General features: G+C 41.8%; 1 protein-coding gene across 4 annotated transcripts in view; it reads right to left on the bottom strand.

The window, feature by feature from the left end:
* The window catches only part of LOC131353742 (transcription factor HIVEP3), a 63,590-nt gene that overhangs the window by 35,589 nt on the left and 6,794 nt on the right, over positions 1 to 21,207 (bottom strand). The window contains exon 2 of one of the 4 annotated variants that reach the window (XM_058390811.1): positions 13,431 to 13,485. The exons of the other annotated variants lie outside the window; for them this stretch is intronic. The gene's annotated coding sequence lies outside the window, so the exon portion shown is untranslated. The remainder of the gene's footprint in view (positions 1 to 13,430; positions 13,486 to 21,207) is intronic. 4 annotated transcript variants of the gene reach the window in all.

Genomic DNA, 21,207 nt, shown 5'->3' with positions numbered 1-21,207 from the left:
AGTGAGTGAGTGAATGTGCGAGTGAGTGTGTGAATGTGCGAGTGAGTGAGTGTGTGAATGTGTGAATGTGCGAGTGAGTGAGTGTGTGAATGTGTGAGTGTGCGAGTGAGTGTGCGTGCGAGTGAGTGTGTGAATGTGCGAGTGTGTGTGTGAGTGAATGTGTGAGTGAGTGAGTGAATGTGTGAGTGAGTGAGTGAATGTGTGAGTGAGTGTGTGAATGTGTGAGTGAGTGTGTGAATGTGTGAGTGAATGTGTGAATGTGTGAGTGAGTGAGTGAATGTGTGAGTGAGTGAGTGAGTGAATGTGTGAGTGAGTGAGTGAGTGAATGTGTGAGTGAGTGAGTGAGTGAGTGAATGTGTGAGAGTGAATGTGTGAATGTGTGAGTGAGTGAGTGAGTGAATGTGTGAGTGAGTGAGTGAATGTGTGAATGTGTGAGTGAGTGTGTGAATGTGTGAGTGAGTGAGTGTGTGAATGTGCGAGTGAGTGTGTGAATGTGTGAGTGAGTGAGTGAATGTGTGAGTGAGTGAGTGAATGTGTGAGTGAGTGAGTGAGTGAATGTGTGAGTGAGTGAGTGAGTGAGTGTGTGAGTGAGTGAGTGAGTGTGTGAGTGAGTGAGTGAATGTGTGAGTAACTGTGCGAGTGAGCGTGCGAGTGTGTGTGTGAGTGAATGTGTGTGTGCGCGAGTGAGTGAATGTGTGAGTGAGTTAGTGAATGTGTGTGTGAGTGTGTGAGTTAGTGTGTGAGTGAGTGAGTGTGTGAGTGAGTGAGTGAATGTGTGAGTAACTGTGCGAGTGAGCGTGCGAGTGTGTGTGTGAGTGAATGTGTGTGTGCGCGAGTGAGTGAATGTGTGAGTGAGTTAGTGAATGTGTGTGTGAGTGTGTGAGTTAGTGTGTGAGTGAGTGAATGTGTGTGTAAGTGTGCGAGTGAGCGTGTGAGTGTGTGTGTGTGAATGTGTGAGTGTGCGAGTGAGTGTGTGAGTGTGCGAGTGAGTGTGCGAGTGTGTGAGTGAATGTGCGAGTGAGTGTGTGAATGTGTGTGTGTGTGCGCGAGTGTGTGAATGTGTGTGAGTGTGCGAGTGTGAATGTGTGAGTGTGCGAGTGAGTGTGTGAGTGTGTGAATGTGTGAGTGAGTGAATGTGTGAGTGAGTGAGTGAGTGAGTGTGTGAATGTGTGAGTGAGTGTGTAAATGTGTGAGTGTGCGAATGAGTGTGTGAATGTGTGAGTGAGTGTGTGAGTGTGTGAATGTGAGTGAGTGTGTGAATGTGTGAGTGCGAATGTGTGAGTGTGAGTGCGAATGTGTGAGTGAGTGTGCGAATGTGTGAGTGAGTGAGTGAGTGTGTGAATGTGTGAGTGAGTGAGTGAGTGAGTGTGTGAGTGTGTGAGTGAGTGTGTAAATGTGTGAGTGAGTGTGTAAATGTGTGAGTGTGCGAGTGAGTGTGTGAATGAGTGTGAGTGAGTGAGTGAATGTGTGAGTGAGTGAGTGAGTGTGTGAATGTGTGAGTATGAGTGAGTGTGCGAATGTGTGAGTGAGTGTGCGAATGTGTGAGTGTGTGAATGTGTGAATGTGTGAGTGTGCGAGTGTGTGAATGTGTGAGTGAGTGAGCAAGCGAGTGTGCGAGTGAGTGTGTGAATGTGTGAGTGTGCGAATGTGTGAGTGAGTGTGTGAATGTGTGAGTGTGAGTGAGTGAGCGAATGTGTGAGTGTGTGAATGTGTGAGTGTGTGAGTGCGAGTGAGTGTGTGAATGTGTGAGTGAGTGAATGTGTGAGTGAGTGAATGTGCGAGTGTGTGTGTGAATGTGTGAGTGAATGTGCGAGTGAGTGTGTGAATGTGCGAGTGAGTGTGTGAATGTGAGTGTGCGAGTGAGTGTGTGAATGTGTGAGTGTGTGAATGTGCGAGTGAGTGTGTGAATGTGAGTGTGCGAGTGAGTGTGTGAATGTGCGAGTGAGTGTGTGAATGTGAGTGTGCGAGTGAGTGTGTGAATGTGTGAGTGTGTGAATGTGCGAGTGAGTGAGTGTGTGAATGTGCGAGTGAGTGTGTGAATGTGAGTGTGCGAGTGAGTGTGTGAATGTGTGAGTGTGAATGTGTGAGTGTGCGAGTGAGTGTGTGAATGTGTGTGTGAATGTGTGTGTGCGAGTGAGTGTGTGAATGTGTGTGTGCGAGTGAGTGTGCGAGTGAGTGAGTGAGTGAGTGAATGTGCGAGTGAGTGTGTGAATGTGCGAGTGAGTGAGTGTGTGAATGTGTGAGTGTGCGAGTGAGTGTGCGAGTGAGTGAGTGAGTGAGTGAATGTGCGAGTGAGTGTGTGAATGTGCGAGTGAGTGAGTGTGTGAATGTGTGAGTGTGTGAGTGAGTGAGTGTGTGAGTGTGCGAGTGAGTGAATGAGTGAGTGAGTGTGTGTGAGTGTGCGAGTGAGTGAGTGAGTGTGTGAATGTGTGAGTGTGCGAGTGAGTGAATGAGTGAGTGAGTGAGTGTGTGAATGTGCGAGTGAGTGAGTGTGTGAATGTGCGAGTGAGTGAGTGTGTGAATGTGTGAGTGAGTGAGTGAGTGAGTGAGTGAATGTGTGAGTGAGTGTGTGAATGTGTGAGTGAGTGAGTGAATGTGTGAGTGAATGTGTGAATGTGTGAGTGAGTGTGTGAATGTGTGAGTGAGTGTGTGAATGAGTGAGTGTGTGAATGAGTGAATGTGTGAGTGAGTGTGTGAATGTGTGAGTGAGTGAGTGAGTGAATGTGTGAGTGAGTGAATGTGTGAGTGAGTGAGTGAGTGAGTGAATGTGTGAATGAGTGAGTGTGTGAATGTGCGAGTGAGTGTGTGAATGTGCGAGTGAGTGAGTGAATGAATGTGCGAGTGAGTGAGTGAATGTGTGAGTGAGTGAGTGAATGTGCGAGTGAGTGAGTGAGTGTGTGAATGTGCGAGTGAGTGAGTGAGTGTGTGAATGTGCGAGTGAGTGAGTGAGTGTGTGAATGTGCGAGTGAGTGAGTGAGTGTGTGAATGTGCGAGTGAGTGAGTGTGTGAATGTGCGAGTGAGTGAGTGAATGTGTGAATGTGCGAGTGAGTGAGTGAGTGAGTGAATGTGTGAGTGTGTGTGAGTGTGCGAGTGAGTGAATGTGTGAGTGAGTGAGTGAATGTGCGAGTGAGTGAGTGTGTGAATGTGTGAGTGTGCGAGTGAGTGAGTGAATGTGTGAGTGAGTGTGTGAATGTGTGAGTGAGTGAGTGAATGTGTGAGTGAATGTGTGAATGTGTGAGTGAGTGTGTGAATGTGTGAGTGAGTGTGTGAATGAGTGAGTGAATGTGTGAGTGAGTGAGTGAATGTGCGAGTGAGTGAGTGAGTGTGTGAATGTGCGAGTGAGTGAGTGAGTGTGTGAATGTGCGAGTGAGTGAGTGAGTGTGTGAATGTGCGAGTGAGTGAGTGAGTGTGTGAATGTGCGAGTGAGTGAGTGTGTGAATGTGCGAGTGAGTGAGTGAGTGTGTGAATGTGTGAGTGAGTGAGTGAGTGAGTGAATGTGTGAGTGTGTGTGTGAGTGTGCGAGTGAGTGAATGTGTGAGTGAGTGAGTGAATGTGCGAGTGAGTGAGTGTGTGAATGTGTGAGTGTGCGAGTGAGTGAGTGAATGTGTGAGTGAATGTGTGAATGTGTGAGTGAGTGTGTGAATGTGTGAGTGAGTGTGTGAATGAGTGAGTGAGTGTGTGAATGAGTGAGTGTGTGAATGAGTGAGTGTGTGAATGAGTGAATGTGTGAATGAGTGAATGTGTGAGTGAATGTGTGAGTGAGTGAGTGTGTGAATGTGCGAGTGAGTGAGTGTGTGAATGTGCGAGTGAGTGAGTGAATGTGCGAGTGAGTGAGTGAATGTGTGAGTGAGTGAGTGTGTGAATGTGCGAGTGAGTGAGTGAATGAATGTGCGAGTGAGTGAGTGAATGTGTGAGTGAGTGAGTGAATGTGCGAGTGAGTGAGTGAGTGTGTGAATGTGCGAGTGAGTGAGTGTGTGAATGTGCGAGTGAGTGAGTGAATGTGTGAATGCGTGAATGTGTGAGTGAGTGTGTAAATGTGTGAGTGAGTGTGTGAATGTGTGAGTGAGTGTGTGAATGTGTGAGTGAGTGAGTGAGTGAGTGAATGTGTGAATGAGTGTGTGAATGCGTGAATGTGTGAATGTGTGAGTGAGTGAATGTGTGAGTGAGTGAGTGAATGTGTGAGTGAGTGAGTGAGTGTGTGAATGTGCGAGTGAGTGAGTGAGTGAGTGTGTGAATGTGCGAGTGAGTGAGTGAATGTGTGAGTGAGTGAGTGAATGTGTGAGTGAGTGTGTGAATGTGTGAGTGAGTGAGTGAGTGAGTGTGTGAATGCGTGAATGTGTGAGTGAGTGAGTGAATGTGTGAGTGAGTGAGTGAATGTGTGAGTGAGTGAGTGAGTGTGTGAGTGAGTGTGTGAATGTGTGAGTGAGTGAGTGAGTGTGTGAATGTGTGAATGTGTGAGTGAGTGAGTGAATGTGTGAGTGAGTGAGTGAATGTGTGAGTGAGTGAGTGAGTGTGTGAGTGAGTGTGTGAATGTGTGAGTGAGTGAGTGAGTGTGTGAATGCGTGAATGTGTGAGTGAGTGTGTGAATGTGTGAGTGAGTGAGTGAGTGAATGTGTGAGTGAGTGTGTGAATGTGTGAGTGAGTGAATGTGTGAGTGAGTGAATGTGTGAGTGTGTGAATGTGTGAGTGAGTGTGAATGTGTGAGTGAGTGAGTGAATGTGAGTGAGTGAATGTGTGAGTGAGTGTGAATGTGTGAGTGAGTGAGTGAATGTGTGTGTGAATGTGTGAGTGAGTGTGTGAATGTGTGAGTGAGTGTGTGAATGTGTGAGTGAGTGTGTGAATGTGTGAGTGAGTGAGTGAATGTGTGAATGTGTGAGTGAGTGTGTGAATGTGTGAGTGAGTGTGTGTGTGAATGCGTGAGTGAGTGAGTGAATGTGTGAGTGTGTGAGTGAATGTGTGAGTGTGTGAGTGAGTGAGTGTGTGAATGTGTGAGTGAGTGTGTGAATGTGTGAGTGAGTGTGTGAATGTGTGAATGTGTGAGTGAGTGTGTGAATGTGTGAGTGAGTGAGTGAGTGTGTGAATGTGTGAGTGAGTGTGTGAATGTGTGAGTGAGTGAGTGTGTGAGTGAGTGAGTGAGTGTGTGAGTGAGTGAGTGAGCGTGTGAATGTGTGAGTGAGTGAGTGTGTGAATGTGTGAGTGAGTGTGTGAATGTGTGAGTGAATGTGTGAGTGAGTGTGTGAATGTGAGTGAGTGAGTGAGTGAATGTGTGAATGTGTGAGTGAGTGTGTGAATGTGTGAATGTGTGAGTGAGTGTGAATGTGTGAGTGTGAATGTGTGAGTGAGTGTGTGAATGTGTGAATGTATGAGTGAGTGAATGTGTGAGTGAGTGTGTGAATGTGTGAATGTGTGAGTGAGTGAATGTGTGAATGTGTGAGTGAGAGTGTGAATGTGTGAGTGTGTGAATGTGTGAGTGAGTGTGTGAATGTGTGAGTGAGAGTGTGAATGTGTGAGTGTGTGAATGTGTGAGTGAGTGTGTGAATGTGTGAGTGAGTGTGAATGAATGTGTGAATGTGTGAGTGAGTGTGTGAATGTGTGAGTGAGTGAGTGAGTGAGTGAGTGAATGTGTGAGTGAGTGTGAATGTGTGAGTGAGTGAGTGAGTGAGTGAGTGAATGTGTGAGTGAGTGAATGTGTGAGTGGGTGAGTGAATGTGCGAGTGAGTGTGTGAATGTGCGAGTGAGTGTGTGAATGTGTGAGTGAGTGAGTGAATGTGTGAGTGAGTGAGTGAGTGAATGTGTGAGTGAGTGAGTGAATGTGTGAGTGAGTGTGTGAATGTGTGAGTGTGTGAATGTGTGAGTGAGTGAGTGAATGTGTGAGTGAGTGAGTGAATGTGTGAGTGAGTGAGTGAATGTGTGAGTGAGTGAGTGAGTGAGTGAATGTGTGAGTGAGTGAATGTGTGAGTGGGTGAGTGAATGTGCGAGTGAGTGTGTGAATGTGCGAGTGAGTGTGTGAATGTGTGAGTGAGTGTGTGAATGTGTGAGTGAGTGAGTGAATGTGTGAGTGAGTGAGTGAGTGAATGTGTGAGTGAGTGAGTGAATGTGTGAGTGAGTGTGTGAATGTGTGAGTGTGTGAATGTGTGAGTGAGTGAGTGAATGTGTGAGTGAGTGAGTGAGTGAGTGAGTGAGTGAATGTGTGAGTGGGTGAGTGAATGTGTGAGCGGGTGAGTGAATGTGTGAGTGGGTGAGTGAATGTGTGAGTGGGTGAGTGAATGTGTGAGTGAGTGTGTGAATGTGTGAGTGAGTGTGTGAATGTGTGAGTGAGTGAGTGAATGTGTGAATGTGTGAGTGAGTGAGTGAGTGAGTTTATGAAAAAGACTAACAAAGCTCATAGTAACGCAGCTGTGCCATTCAGCCTTGGGCATCACGTGTAAGGCTGCATCAGATTGTCTGTTTTAAAGGAAGTTCTGCAGTCCCAGATCATACACACTGACGCTGACTGTTCCAGCAACACAGCTAGGACTCTGAGCACTTTGTTTTAAAGGTGTCATAATGTTTTAATTACTGCACATCATTGAGTAGAACAAAGCAAAAATATATTGGATATATAAAAAAATGTGCTTGAGAGACAGTGGACAAACCACTAGCCTGGGACAATAGAATTTGGGGAAACAAAAAAATCAATACACTTTACTGACTTTCCTCTTGGTGTGCATGTCATTTAAACTCATGATGGATGACGATCTTTTCAGGAACATGCAGGAAAACACAGAAATCTTGATAAAATAAAGAAAATGAAATCTAATCGCAATAAAACTTTGAGTGCAGAATCAGGAGAGTTTTTTTTTAAGACAGTCCCCTTAGGGTATAGAGAAAGAATATAGAGGATAGAAATTTGCAATGAGAGAGGAGAAAAACACATCCCATAGACTAAACAGTGACCAACAACTTGCCTCCAGCCCTACAACACTCTAATATATATATATATATATATATATATATAGCTCTGGAAAAAAATAAGAGACCCCTGCCCAATCTCCAGATTTGAACCCTATTAAAAACCTCTGGAATGTCATCAAAGATGGATGGTCACAAACCATCAAGCAAAGCTGAGCTGTTTGTTTTTTTGCAAAAAGAGTGGTATAAAGTTCCCCAACAGCAATGTGAAAAACTGGTGGACAGCATGGAGCCAAAACGCATGCAAATCAGGTTATTCCACCAAATACTGATTTCTTAATGTTATTTAGCCACAAATTATTACAAATTATTTGCATTTTGTTTTATTTGAGTTATTAAAGCTCTGCAAATACTGCATGATCTTGGGTTATTTTGATGTGTTGTCATTTCCTTTAAATATACTCTCTGAATAACAATAGTTATATTTTGAATTTAGGAGAAATATTGTCAGCAGTTCACAAAAAATGAAACAAAACCAATTCAGTTCATCTCACCAATACATGAACCTGTAAGAAAAAAACATAAGAAACTATCTATATATATATATATCTATATATATATATATCTATATATATATATATCTATATATATATATATATATATATATATATATATATATATATATATATATATATATATATATACATATATATATATATATATATATATATATAGAGAGAGAGAGAGAGAGAGAGAGAGAGAGAGTTTGAAGTAGTGGAAGAATATGTATTTAAATTAATGTAATGTTTTTTTCCCAACCAAGCATTTAAAGCGCATTTAAAAAGCTACAAATATTTTAAAAGAGATTCAATTGCATAAGAACAAAACATTCTAAAAACGACAGATTAGCAATAGACTAAATAGTATAAAAACCAAAAAGCATATAAAGAGCAAACAAGCATGAGGATGAGAATGAGGATGAATTTGGGTTATCCCAGACCACAATATTTGATATCCTAGGGCCTCCAGCTCTGACTCATATCCAATAATCTCAGAGGCTCAGAGCAGTAAATCTAAACGAGAAGCTATTGGCTTTCTTTCTCTCTGCTATAGTTTCATAAACTCTTCCTTCAGCGTGGGGCTGAAATGCTGGTGGGGGTCCAGGGCCTTTCCCTTCCCTTCTCTCTGCTCGTTTCCTTTCCTCCTTCGCTCTACTCGGAAATCAATATGTAGAACAGTAGTGTGGAAAAATCTGCTCAGTCTTCAAATATGCCTCGCGTTGACTGATTACGTTTCAGGGCTGAAGTCACTTCATCATGGAATCAGATTAAAAAATAAAATTACACATAGCTTGTGTATATAGTAAGGGCAGTGGGAAGAAATTTGTGAGTCAGCATTCGATAAAACACATCTGCTTCATTTCACATGTGCACTGTAAAGCCAAATTAACCTCCAGTATGTAATGGAACGAAGACAACAACTGTGCAATTAATCATCTCAATATTAGTCAGTCAAAAGATTCCTGTCACCAAAACACACACACGCACACTATCTGTCTCTCTCTCTCTGTGTCTGTCTCTCTCTCTGTGTCTGTCTCTCTCTCTGTGTCTGTCTCTCTCTCTGTGTCTGTCTCTCTCTCTGTGTCTCTCTCTCAGTGATGTGGGAATTACAGACCAGCTTGTTTACACCAACTATGACAACACCCTACGTTCACACTAGCAAGTGACACAGCCACGATCACACTAATGTACTTGTGAGACACAGAGCCACAATATCAGCTAAGAAACAAAGTGACAGTGCAACATGTGAATTTGGATTTCCTCAATCAGGTATGACAGGGTAAAGTAACAAATCTAAATGACTGACTCCTTGTAACAATCTTATGGTGTATGTAGTCATCAGTTTCTTCAATCCTGTACTCATAAATTTACATACAATTAGTTACAATTGGTTAGTTTCATGAAAAAAAAAAAAACATTGCTTCATCTTATCCTGTTCTAAATAATACCTTACTAATTGAGTATAGAGACATATAAACAATTGCAATAAGGAAGCCTCAGTGTCTCTGGTGAGTGCACATACAATATATTGCCAAAAGTTTTGGGACGTCTGCCTTTATATGCACATAAATTTAATATGGAGTTGGCCCGCCTTTTGCAGCTTTAACAGCTTCAACTCTTCTGGGAAGGCTTTCCACAAGGTTTAGAAGTGTGTTTATGGGAATTTTCGACCATTCCTCTAGAAGCGCATTTGTGAGGTCAGGCACTGATGTTGGACGAGAAGTTCTGGCTCGCAATCTCCACTCTAATTCATCCCAAAGGTGTTATATCAGGTTGAGGTCAGGACTCTGTGCAGGTCAGTCAAGTTCCTCCAAACCAAACTGTCTCATCCACGTCTTTGTGGACCTTGCTTTGTGCACTGGTGTAGAGTCATGTTGGAACAGGAAGGGGTCATCCCCAAACTGTTCCCACAAAGTTGGGAGAATGAAACTAACTAAGGGGCCAAGCCCAACACCTGAAAAACAATACCTGAATTCAATGATTTGAAGCTGGACATGCAATTGACAGCACATGCAGTGCATTAAGTAGCAACAGCAGCATTTGCTGAACATCCACAAACTACATGTGACATGAGCAACTTGTTACTCGCTAGTGTGAACGTGCGGTTACATACAACCTCATGTCATATATAGAAAGTACAGTGTTTATCAAAGAACAATAAGAAGCTGAATGATTGACGTTCGGCTTGATCTGACAAAAGTGTTCTCTGTAATGGTCCTATAGGTGTCCTACCACAGAACTACATTTTGAAGCATCAAGTCTCTCTCCCTCTAACTCTCTCCCTCTAACTCTCTCCCTCTAACTCTCTCCCTCTCCCTCTAACTCTCTCCCTCTCCCTCTAACTCTCTCCCTCTCCCTCTAACTCTCTCCCTCTAACTCTCTAACTCTCTCCCTCTCCCTCTAACTCTCTCCCTCTCCCTCTAACTCTCTCCCTCTCCCTCTCTCCCTCTCCCTCTAACTCTCTCCCTCTCCCTCTAACTCTCTCCCTCTAACTCTCTCCCTCTAACTCTCTCCCTCTAACTCTCTCCCTCTAACTCTCTCCCTCTAACTCTCTCCCTCTAACCCTCTCCCTCTCCCTCTAACTCTCTCCCTCTCCCTCTAACTCTCTCCCTCTAACTCTCTCCCTCTAACCCTCTCCCTCTAACCCTCTCCCTCTAACCCTCTCCCTCTAACCCTCTCCCTCTAACCCTCTCCCTCTAACCCTCTCCCTCTAACCCTCTCCCTCTAACTCTCTCCCTTCAGTCTTCCTGAATTCAGTTCTAGTTTGTGGTTGACCGCTCATGCACATACTCTAGAGTTTGTTCAAGCACTACAAAGTCTCTCCACTCTGCGAGGCCCTATGGACCTTCGCCTATTTCCTGTCTGTTTCCATTAAATGGTGCTATTAAATGTAAAATATACCCATAGCATTATGAAGTCGGCATCAACGCAATCAAGGTTTCTTCAGGGAGCCATTTGAGACGATGTCAGATTAACTTCATCACCACTAGAAGCTGGTTTTAGATCAGTGTAAAAAAATCAATTTTAGTGAAGAAACGTGGCTTCGGCACATAAGCTCGTTTCTAGTAAGAAATCTGTGCAACTACAATATATAGGAAGGGAACGACAGACAGATAGAGAAGATAGAGAGAGAGAGAGAGAGAGAGAGAGAGAGAGAGCGCGCGAGAGAGAGCGCGAGAAAGAGAGAGAGAGAGAGAGAGAGAGAGAGAGAGAGAGAGAATCCCAGACCCACCAGCTTCCTTCAAATGTCTCTTCCATTTTCCACTCCCACTTATCAAACAGAACCTGTGTGCTTGATGATGACAATGCTCTTAGATATGTTTAAATGTCCTGCACAAGATCAGAAAATACTAGAATATGGAGTGCTGACTGTGAAAAGGCTCCACCTTTGTGGGCGTAGTTTAAATACTGCATCTTTTCCCAACACCTTTTTCTACACAGGTCTGTCTGGAGGCATCAGCCACAGCCTGGGCGAAGTATTTTTAGAGAAAGTAAAATGCGTTTGTTCAAGTACATCTCCACATCCTACAGCAAGAGCACAATGAAAGCCATCATCAGGCGCAGAGCAAAGTATAGTGCCTAAGCAGAAAAGATTACACACTGATTTTGTTAGATGATCATTACAGTGAATTCCGTGCCTGTTTTGCTGCATACAGCACCCAAATTCAGAAATAATCACCTGAAACATGAGACTAAAAGTGAAACTGATGAGCTTCTGTCTATTTGCAAAACACTACAGAATGTAAATTGCAGTTCTGCATTCTGGAAATCATGCGGGAGAAACAAAATAGAGCAAAGATCCTCAGAATGCTCGCCAACCACCGAGCGGACGACCACAACCAGAGTGCATGAGTGCATTTTTCACAGTAGTAGCTGATGCCAAAGCCCAGATGCTCTTGTGATTGTCCTCTGACCAGCATCAGGGTTTTCCCTGACATAAATTTAAGGTGGCGGCACAAGTGGGGTTTTTGTCCGTCTAAATGGAACGTGAGGATTTTTTTCCCCCTTAAATACCTAAAAAAAACCTTGTATCTTTATTGGCTTTATCCACTGCGGTGTTGGTTAGAGGACAGAAAACACACGGAGCAATATTTTGCACTCACTTGCCATAACTACACTGAGCTGTCTGCAGATATGACCTTTCAACTTTTTCCTTTCATTCATTCCATTCATTAATGCATCACTAACCACTTTATCCCTGTCAGGGTCATGGCGAATCCAAGAACCCCCAGGCTCATGACGGGAAAATACTCTCAAGTATGTGAGTTTATCACAAGACAACACACACACACACACACACACACACACAATCACCTAGAGGCCAATTCAGAAATTCAGCTAATCTATTCACCAGTATTTCTGTGGAACATGAGAAGCTACAATTTTCCATTTTAATAGCTAGCAGAAGACATGAGGTAAGTTGAGGTCTTCATGTTCGTCATGGTTCTAACCTCATCTTTGCTAGATGGTATTATAAACTAGCAAAACCTACCTCAAGTTTAACGTTGGCCTTACTACAGAACAGCCAAAACCTTGATGCTGATATATTTTTGGATATATCAAACATTGTTACAACACAGCAAGTACAAGTGACTGGCTCATGTAGGAACAAATCTGTAGAACAATAAAAAATAAAACCCCATGTAATAAATGTTCCATAGTCAGAAAATGGGTCATACCACAATCCCTCACTCCCATTCGTAGACACCATATTGCTTCTCTTGCCTACCGCTCAGCGTCAGTAGCCCAACCACTACAGGTTGCTAACAATCGTTTTTTGCCTGATGTCACCAGAAATCTCCAGCTCCTGGAGAAAACGAATCTCAAGCCTCTTTGTCACTTCGAACCGCAGCCGGTGTGAACGCAGAGTTAGCATTATACACAAAAAAGAGTTTCAGCAGAAACACCGCACCAATATAACCGATATATCATTGTTATTTTTAGCATGCAAGACTTAGCTTATTGTGGCCACTTGTCAAAGCAGCAAGAAGCAGCTAGCTACAGCGCTGCTGTTCAGAGTCCATTTTAGTTCATTTTAATGAGAAGAGAAAAGTTGGGTCTTGCACATCTACTCTTTTCTTATGAGCCACTGCAGACATTTATAGTGTGTTTCCATGGTTACTGGATAGTCTGTCAGGCTGTATTTCTAGCAGTATGCTTCATTTTTTTGTGAATGCTTACTTTTAATCTTTCGCAAAGAGATAAAGATAGAGAGAAGCTAAAGCAAGCCAGTGAACCTGGCATGACATTTTCTTCCCTAAGACTTCATTAACATAGTAACTCGGACACATTACCATGTGGCTCTCAATAGAAGCGGCCCGTTTTTTATTCTGTTCGAGGACCATCTACCTTCTCCTAATTTAGATAACTCCCAGTGTCCTTTACATCTCATTTACAGTTTTATCTATCCAGAAGAACAAACCCACGCAGACTTTGATATAAATTACGCTACAACCATCACCAGTACAGGCTCAGATGGGATGTTGCGGTATATGTATATGTAACCTGCCTACCTGGTACCTGAGGTCTTTCAGTTTTTCCACAAAGATAACTGAAATCAGAAGAAATTGGTCTCAGATCGTTACAATATTTCTCTCTTTACTCCTTGTGTGCGAAGCAAAAAATATAACATATCAGCCTCATCTGAGCAGTTAGGAGGCCTGAGCAGTTAGTGGGCACTATAAGAGACCTGAATCACAAATCTGCATTTTTTTTTTGGTCAAAACACAAGCAGCATGCAGGTTCCAACTACTCTATGTGGTTAACAGCAGTTCCACAGGATGAGCTCATATGATGTGTTAACAATGCAGATCCAACTATAGCTACGGCTGCTACGGTGTGCGTGGGTGTTTGTTTGTCAGATTGTTTCCCTCCACAAAATCTTCCACTTGGGCATGGTGTAATGCAATGTTATTGGATCCTGGTCTTAATTAAATTAAATCTAGTGTTTAAAATGGGAATTTGTAAAATGAGCTCACTGTGAAAGAAAGGATGTAGTAGTAGATCCTCCTCGAGTCTTAAAGTGATAGCAAGCTGAAAGAAAATAAAAAGTTTTATTTTTTTTTAAAGCCTCACACAGTTCTGAGTGTAGACATGCAACAAGACAGCGCTGAGAAGTAAAACGAGTAATTTTTACTCACTGATGTCCAAAAAGCCAACTATAAATAATTAAAAAGTAGTGAATTCTACGAATAGCTGCTAACAGTTCAGCTCTAAATAATTACAAGTAGCTAATGTTAGACAACAAGCACAGACAGACCCCCTAGTTCATTTACTTCTTACAATATGCATCATTAGCCAAAGTACTTATTAGGACTGCAACAGCTACTCGACAGATTTAGTACTTAAAAATTATTGGCAACAAATTTACTTATTGATTAGTTCATTTGTTATGAAGCCTGCTATGCCAAGCACTATGCCACTTCAAGCCACACCACAAGCAGCAAAGCTTTCTCGATCAATTAAACCCAGTAGCATTTACATTTATGGCATTTGGCAGATGTCCTTTTCCAAAGCGACTTAACATTTATCGCATTTTATACATCTGAGCAGTTGAGGGTTATGGGCATTTTCCAAGGGCCCAGAAGCTTGGTGAGCCTAGGATTTGATATATTTGATATATAATACATTTGATATACAAATATATATTTTCAATATACATCAATTCATCAGGTTGGTTCTGATCAAAGATCCTGAGCAGTCGACTGGTTTGAACAAATTAGAGATGAATACAGGCAAGACCCCTCATCTGTGGAACCAGTACCATTTAACATCACGTTATGTTAGTTAGGATGTCTCATTTAAAACAAAACAAAAAAGCTCAAGATGCGCTTGATAATTGTTATTATGGATACAACATTTTATTGTAGTGCAGTAAGCATTGAGAATGCAGTAGCATTCAATGATTTGATTAAATTCCAGACAAATTAGTAGATTACTCCAACCATCCATTCACTTTCTAAATCGCTGACCCTCCTATCCCAGAGGACTCAGGGCAAAAGGCAGGGGACATCTTAGACGGGCCAAGCTATCAGAGGGTGCAAACAAACACCTCACACACATTTCAGGGAATTTAGAGATGCCAAACATCCTACCATGCATGTCTTTAGACTTGGGGAGGAAACCAGAGACCCAAAAGAAACCCCTAATGCAAGGGGAGAACATGCAAACTCTGCACATGTAGGGCAGAGACGGGAATTAAACCCCTGACCCCAGAGGTGCCATCCATGCCACTAAGTATTGCCTAGCTTCATTTTGTATTAGTATTGTATTAGCTTAAAAAATAGAAAAGGCTATGTTTTCTGTCTTTTGCACTTATCTATACTTTTATTGTACAACTACCACATCAAGCAATTAATTATTGAAGGTAGAATATTTTAAACATGTTCTGCTGGTTTAAAGGCAGTCTGATAGAAATGCTTTTCATTATCTGTGAGTTTTCCATGACTATCATACTCAGACATGTAGAGCATGATTCTCCTCATACCTCAATGCTGCTTTAGGCTAAAGTGTAAACCATTTTTCTGTAAATATTGAGAAAACTGTGGACTGCTTAGTTAGGAAACACTGCATACCTGGCCACTCGCCCAACCTTATTTGGAAGGACCATACACTCTGAACAAGGGCCAGGCTGTTTGCAAAGTCTATCGGTGTGTGTATGTGCGTGGAGGATACACGACTACATCTCCCACACAGGCAGACAGGCGCACACACACACACCAACTTTTACTGTGTGCGAAACCCAGCTGAGACTCTCTTTCAAGGACATTCATAAAAATATAGGGCTTCCTGCAGTATAAGTGAACACATAGCATGTCAGTGTTTACAAGAGGGAGACCCACACGAGCATAGGAGACATAACATGGTCATTCAGAATGCTCATTAAATAGTGTCTGTTACAATAGCTTTTGACATCGGTACAGGATTATCACTTAAACAATACCAGTGTGTGTGTGTGTGGGGGGGGGGGGGGGTCATGGTTAATAGATAGATAGATAGATAGATAGATAGATAGATAGATATTTTTTTAAATGAACCGTAACAAGAAACACATCTACATTTTATAATGAGTACAAAAACGCTGACGTACCTTAAACCACTAAACACAACCTGCAAAGAAATTAGGATCAGGGTCTGATTATAAGTTCTTACCCTGTATATAGAAATGTGGGATGACTTAATTACCTTTTCCATTAGCCGCATAGTAATCTCTAATCTAAAGTCTTGCAGTCTTAAAGTAGATAAATCCCTCCTCCTTCACTACAACAGGCTAAGACTTTAGGGCTAACTCATAATCAGTCCTTCGAGTAGAGGTTAAAAAAAAAAATCATTCACTGCAACCACAGCAACCCACACATTTTCCGAAAAATAGTTTTTGCTACACTTTCACTGCTCGTCAATTGGTTTCATTTTGCTGCTGTATTCTCTGTTGTGTCCACGGATGTAGTTTAAAGTGTAGGGAATCTGTGTGCTTTTGTAATTAACGCAAAACAGTGAAATGACTGTGTGATGGCTGGTTCATACCCAAATCTGAAAATTTCTTTCTGTTACAGTTTCAGTTTTCAGTCACTGGCTACATTTCCTGGACACTCATATCAACAGAAGAGTAATTCATGCCAGTAGTGTAAATCTGTAGCAGTGTACTGATGTCAGTAATTTTACACCTCAGTACTTTTTAATACTGATACTCTTAGGCAACCTAATATGAACACAAAAATCCCCAGGAGAGGCTATATAAAATCTTCAGTAGTCAACTGTAGAATTTCATAAAACCAAATCTTGTTCACATGACAACTACCCTACTCTATTCTAGAACAACTCCTTAATGAATAATTAAAGACTGCTAAAATTATCTGCTCTTTAGATGACCTTACCTGGCAGCAGCAGGCACAAACATAGCTATGGGCATCGTGAAACCTAGACAAGACAGTGACGAGATAATAGGATATGTGAGGCTGCTATTCTGTGTTGTTCTATGTTAAGGGTATTGATAGGGGGGGCTGTGTGGAACGAAGCCCCCAGACAGAACGGGTGGCCTGAAAGACTAAACGCATCCTACTGATCAGCACACTTCTGCATCAGTGCAGTGTTCTTTGGAATCACAGACTCATACAGCCTAAATGTACAGACAATGTACAGAGATTAAAATATACTGATAATAATATAGATTTAAATATATAATTATAAAATGTTGTTGTTGTTGTTCTTTCAGCTGCTGCTAATTTGGGGTCACCACAGTGGATCATTTGGTCCGCATGTTTCAATTTGGCACAGGTTTAACGCCGGATGCCCTTCCTGATGCAACACTCCCATTTTAGTCTGGCTTGGGAACGGCACTGAGAGCTAACTCTTCAGTGGCTGGGTTAGTGCCCTGCCTGGGAATCGAACCCGGGCCGCGGCAATAAGAGCGCGGGATCCTGACGCTGGACCACATGGAGGCTCATATACAATAATTTTAAATAAATGTAAAGAAATTATTATATATTAAATGACATGAAATACAATATTTGGAGAATTTTAACTTAAAATGTCCTTTTCCAAATGTTTTGCTAAATGCACTAAATGCAAATGTGTGGTTTTTTTTTTTTTTATTTGTTTGATTTTTTTTGAATGTTCAAATCCCTTACAAATGATAATTTGTGATGCCTTCCCTGAAAAATAAAGAGTTTGTAGGCACTCGCAGAGGGTCCATTATTCCATAAAGAACCATTTATGCTCCTTCGTGTTTTTTGGATTGAGCATCTGGACTCTGGACATCTTTAAGCCCACAAGTTTACAATATGGCTCAGTTCTGTAGAGACTGAGGTGATTATTACAACACATGGGTTTTGTGTTTCTTTAACCATTTCAGTATTGATTTTGAAGTATGCCTGAGTCATCATCTTACTCAATGCTGTGGCCAAGTCCTGGCAGAGGAAACCAGGAAGCTTGGCATAATCCCAAAAGACTCAAAGCATCAGTGATCCACCCCCATATTTTAACAGCAAGTATCAGGTGCATTTCCTTGTATGCAGTCCCATATTGTTGCCAACATGTTGACTGCGTGGATGATCAAAAAGTCTGACCATGGTCTACCTTGACCACAACACATGATGCCAACTGTAGCTCTAATGATAACTAGTGAAGTTCAGATACTGCAATGTGTCAGATTCTCTCAGGGTTGTTGTTTTTTTTTTTTTTTGCAATGATTCAAGTGGTGTTTAACCGATGATTACGGGCTCGTTTTTTCTTTATTCATCATCATCCTCTAGGAGTATGCTAAGAGGTGCAATTTTTGACAAATTTCATTCATGTCAAACCTCTTGTTATGGTCCATTATTAAAGAATATAAATATAGGCCTAACATAAAATAACCATTATTACTTTTAATGGTACATGGTTCTTATGTATTTTTTTTTTATATTCATTACCTGATTTGTGCAAGTAAAGAAACATCTGGCTCTTTCGTAATAAAGTCCTTTGGTCATTCACATGGTACTGGTTGAAGAACTGAATGTTCAAGGGCTCTGGAAGGATTTTGCGATCACTTTCCAAATCAGACTACTAGGGAGCTGACTGAGACGCACTCACTGACAATTTACTACACATAAACGAGTTACCCATTTTAACAGTGCAGAGACATCATTGTATGAAACAGTAAACTTCAACAGAGTGTAAAACCTAGTACATCAAATTTATAGCATGACAGTATCCAGAGTGTCTGAACTGAACTTACTGTCTCATAGGAGAACTTATCCGGAATATTTGATTTTAGAGCCTAAAACCAACTGGACAGTGAGTTCTATCAAACAGCCACCCAGGCCAGGTTTAAGACCCACAGCAGGTCTGATGGTGGTACTGAGAGCTGTGCAGTGACAGTTGGCTCCTGCTGGACAGTGTTGGTGTGTGATATGTTGGACAGAGTGGGTGTGTGTGATCTCTCTCTGGGTTTGGCAGCACTCTTGCTGCTGGCAGCAAGGCAGACAGCTGCAGAGAGCAGGGACTCGAAGAACACCCGGTTATGTAAGCACTGACAGCAGCTCTGATTCAGTCACTTTGCTTACAGGACGAGACCCGGGGTTTCCGGATCAGACTGATAAGCTTTTTGCAAATACTCACATTCAACTTCTGTGTTCTAGAGATATACATGGTTAAATAGGCCACTTAAATTTTAATCATAAAAGCTTTCTCAATAATGCTATATTATTTTATCGATCTGGCTACTGATCTTTAAAAAATCCAACTAAGCAGACTCAATAGAATTTTGTTGTTATGGATGGACTCAATACACTTACAGTTTTACAGTTCGGTAAAGATGTTAAAACCTTCAATGTCATATTACACTGTTACACTATATGGCTGAAAATTTGGGGACACAATCATCACTCTCATATGTGCTTGTTGAACATCCTCTTCTGGATTTAGTCACCTTTTACTGTTATAATAAGCTCCACTCTTCTACAAAGTCTTTCTAGCTGTGGGGATTTTAGCCAGCATTTCAGTTCATCTTAAGGGTGCTCAGTAGAGTTGAGGTCAGGGCTCTGAGTGAGACACTAGAGTTCTTCCACTCCAACCTTCATAAACCACGTCTTTATGGACCTTGCATTGGGCACAATGGTATTGTCATGGTGTAACAGGTTTGGGCCTCTTGATTCCAGTGAAGGGGAATTGCGAGCTACAATAAACAAAGACATCTGTGTGCTTTCCAATATTGTTGCAACAGTTTGGGGAAGAACCAGATATATGTGACTGTCAGGTGTTCACATATTTTTGGCCACATAATGTACAGCAGGTGGACTGACAAAGCTAAACTGGAAAACCTACTGAACAGTTTGGGGAAAGCCCACCTAGTGTGCAATGGTCAGGTGTCCACAGACATTTGGCCATTTAGTGTAACTATAACACACCAAAGTAAAAGATGCTGTTGTACAGGATAATTAGGTTTACCAAGTCTAAGACTACGTAAACACAAACACCACTCCACCAAAAAACAGTCATAATCCTGCTCATAAAGGCTATTCTTCTACAGTACAGGGATAGCATAATACAACAAATCAAAAAAAGGTACCTAGTGTCTTAACCAAAGACCTAATACCACAGAGGTGAGGGATTGTGTTCAGGAGTGCTCCCTGCTGCTGCTAAATCCTCACAGCTGGAGGAATTTCCAACCAAAACCTCTTCCTCCCCCGAGTGCACATCTCTCCAGCTGAACGGTCAGGCTACAGGATATCTCACCAACTCTCGCAAAGAACCACTCAGACAACAGAGCCCAAAAGTGAAGGAGAAAAGAGAACGTATGTGAAAACACATGGACACAGACTGAAGGAAGTTGAGGTTAAAAGTAAAGGAAGATGAGAGGCAGATGCAGAAGAAAGAAGAAGATTTAAGTGGAGTTGTTGTGTAATAGTGTATGTGGTGTGTGTGTGTGTGTGTGTGTGTGTACATGTCAGTGAGAGAAGTGAAGCGATGAAGCAGACGGAGAGTCTGTCTCCTTGTTGTCTGAACAGCTGAGTCACAAAGGCTCAAGATTTACTTCTTCAAGCCAAATATTTAAATGAGAATTAGTAATAATGAAAAAAAAAAAACCTCAACTTGTACTGTTTTTTTAATTCTATTTAGTGTAGCTTGAATCTGACCTGTATCTACTAGCATTAGGATATGTTTTGATGGAAACTTCAAATCACTTCTGCTTAATGCTGTAAATGAAACACTGAGCGATTTCCAAAAAGTCATAGATTTGAGTCCTTATACACTATTTTGTGTATAACGGCATAATAAAAAGGAAAAGACACGAAGGTACAAGAAAAGGGGGCCGAAAATAAGATGAACTCAGGCGTGACTTCTGCCTCATGCGCAAAATATATATGTGCTTATCTTAAACATAAGTCTTCATCCAGCCATGAAAACCTCTAAATCAAGTCTTGCTATAAATGCATTTTTGTGCTGCGACTGGTCAGTGAGGACAGTGCTATGAGCTCCTAGAGGCATACTTGTGGTGTTCATGGTGGTGATGCATTGCCGTGTTGCGAAAGTGAGCAGAACACACAGTAAACACAGCTATTCGGGCAGTCACCGCGGCTAAAAGCATGGAGTTCTTCTGCCTCTCATTCTTATTCTATTAAAAAGAAAAAAAAAAAAAAGAAAAAAAAAAAAGAATAAAAAATGATTTACAACAAAAAAACATTGTTGAACTGTTGCAAATAGTCTAACAATAATAAGTCTTCATCACTTATGTATCTCGCAGATATTTATTGTTTAATGCACCAGCGCTACTCTAGGCAGAACCGCAGTCAGGCTGATCAGCTGAGTTTGCTTCTAAAGACGAGGAAATGCTATCTTCATCTGCAGAGGTAGCCAACACTCCCCTGGGTCCAGGCCAAATAATGTTTAACAAGACCGCACAGCATTCGCCTAGACGCCTGACCTAAATTACACACAGTCAGCAGCGCGGCGCTCCAGGAGAAACCTGCAAACTACTGCTAGTGTCCGACACTTGGGTAAGAAAAGATATATTACACAATTACGGAGAACAGGGGACACAAAAAAGCGCTTTATCCATGGACAAAAATGATGACAACGAGATGATACTTTGCTGAGGAGCTCTTTTCAATAAGAAATTACAAAATTCTACCACTTGGCCCAGGAGTCTGAAATGTTTCTGCTGTAAACAAGTGTTACGGTCTATACACTCAAGGCAGTGTTATATATCATTTTTTCGACCCAGATGTACAGTGTGTGTGTGTTGGCATGTTATGAAAATATTATGGAAATACAGTG

Source organism: Hemibagrus wyckioides, linkage group LG01 (assembly GCF_019097595.1).
Source record: "Hemibagrus wyckioides isolate EC202008001 linkage group LG01, SWU_Hwy_1.0, whole genome shotgun sequence".
Lineage (NCBI taxonomy): Eukaryota > Metazoa > Chordata > Actinopteri > Siluriformes > Bagridae > Hemibagrus > Hemibagrus wyckioides.
This window is presented reverse-complemented; position numbering and strand designations above follow the sequence as displayed.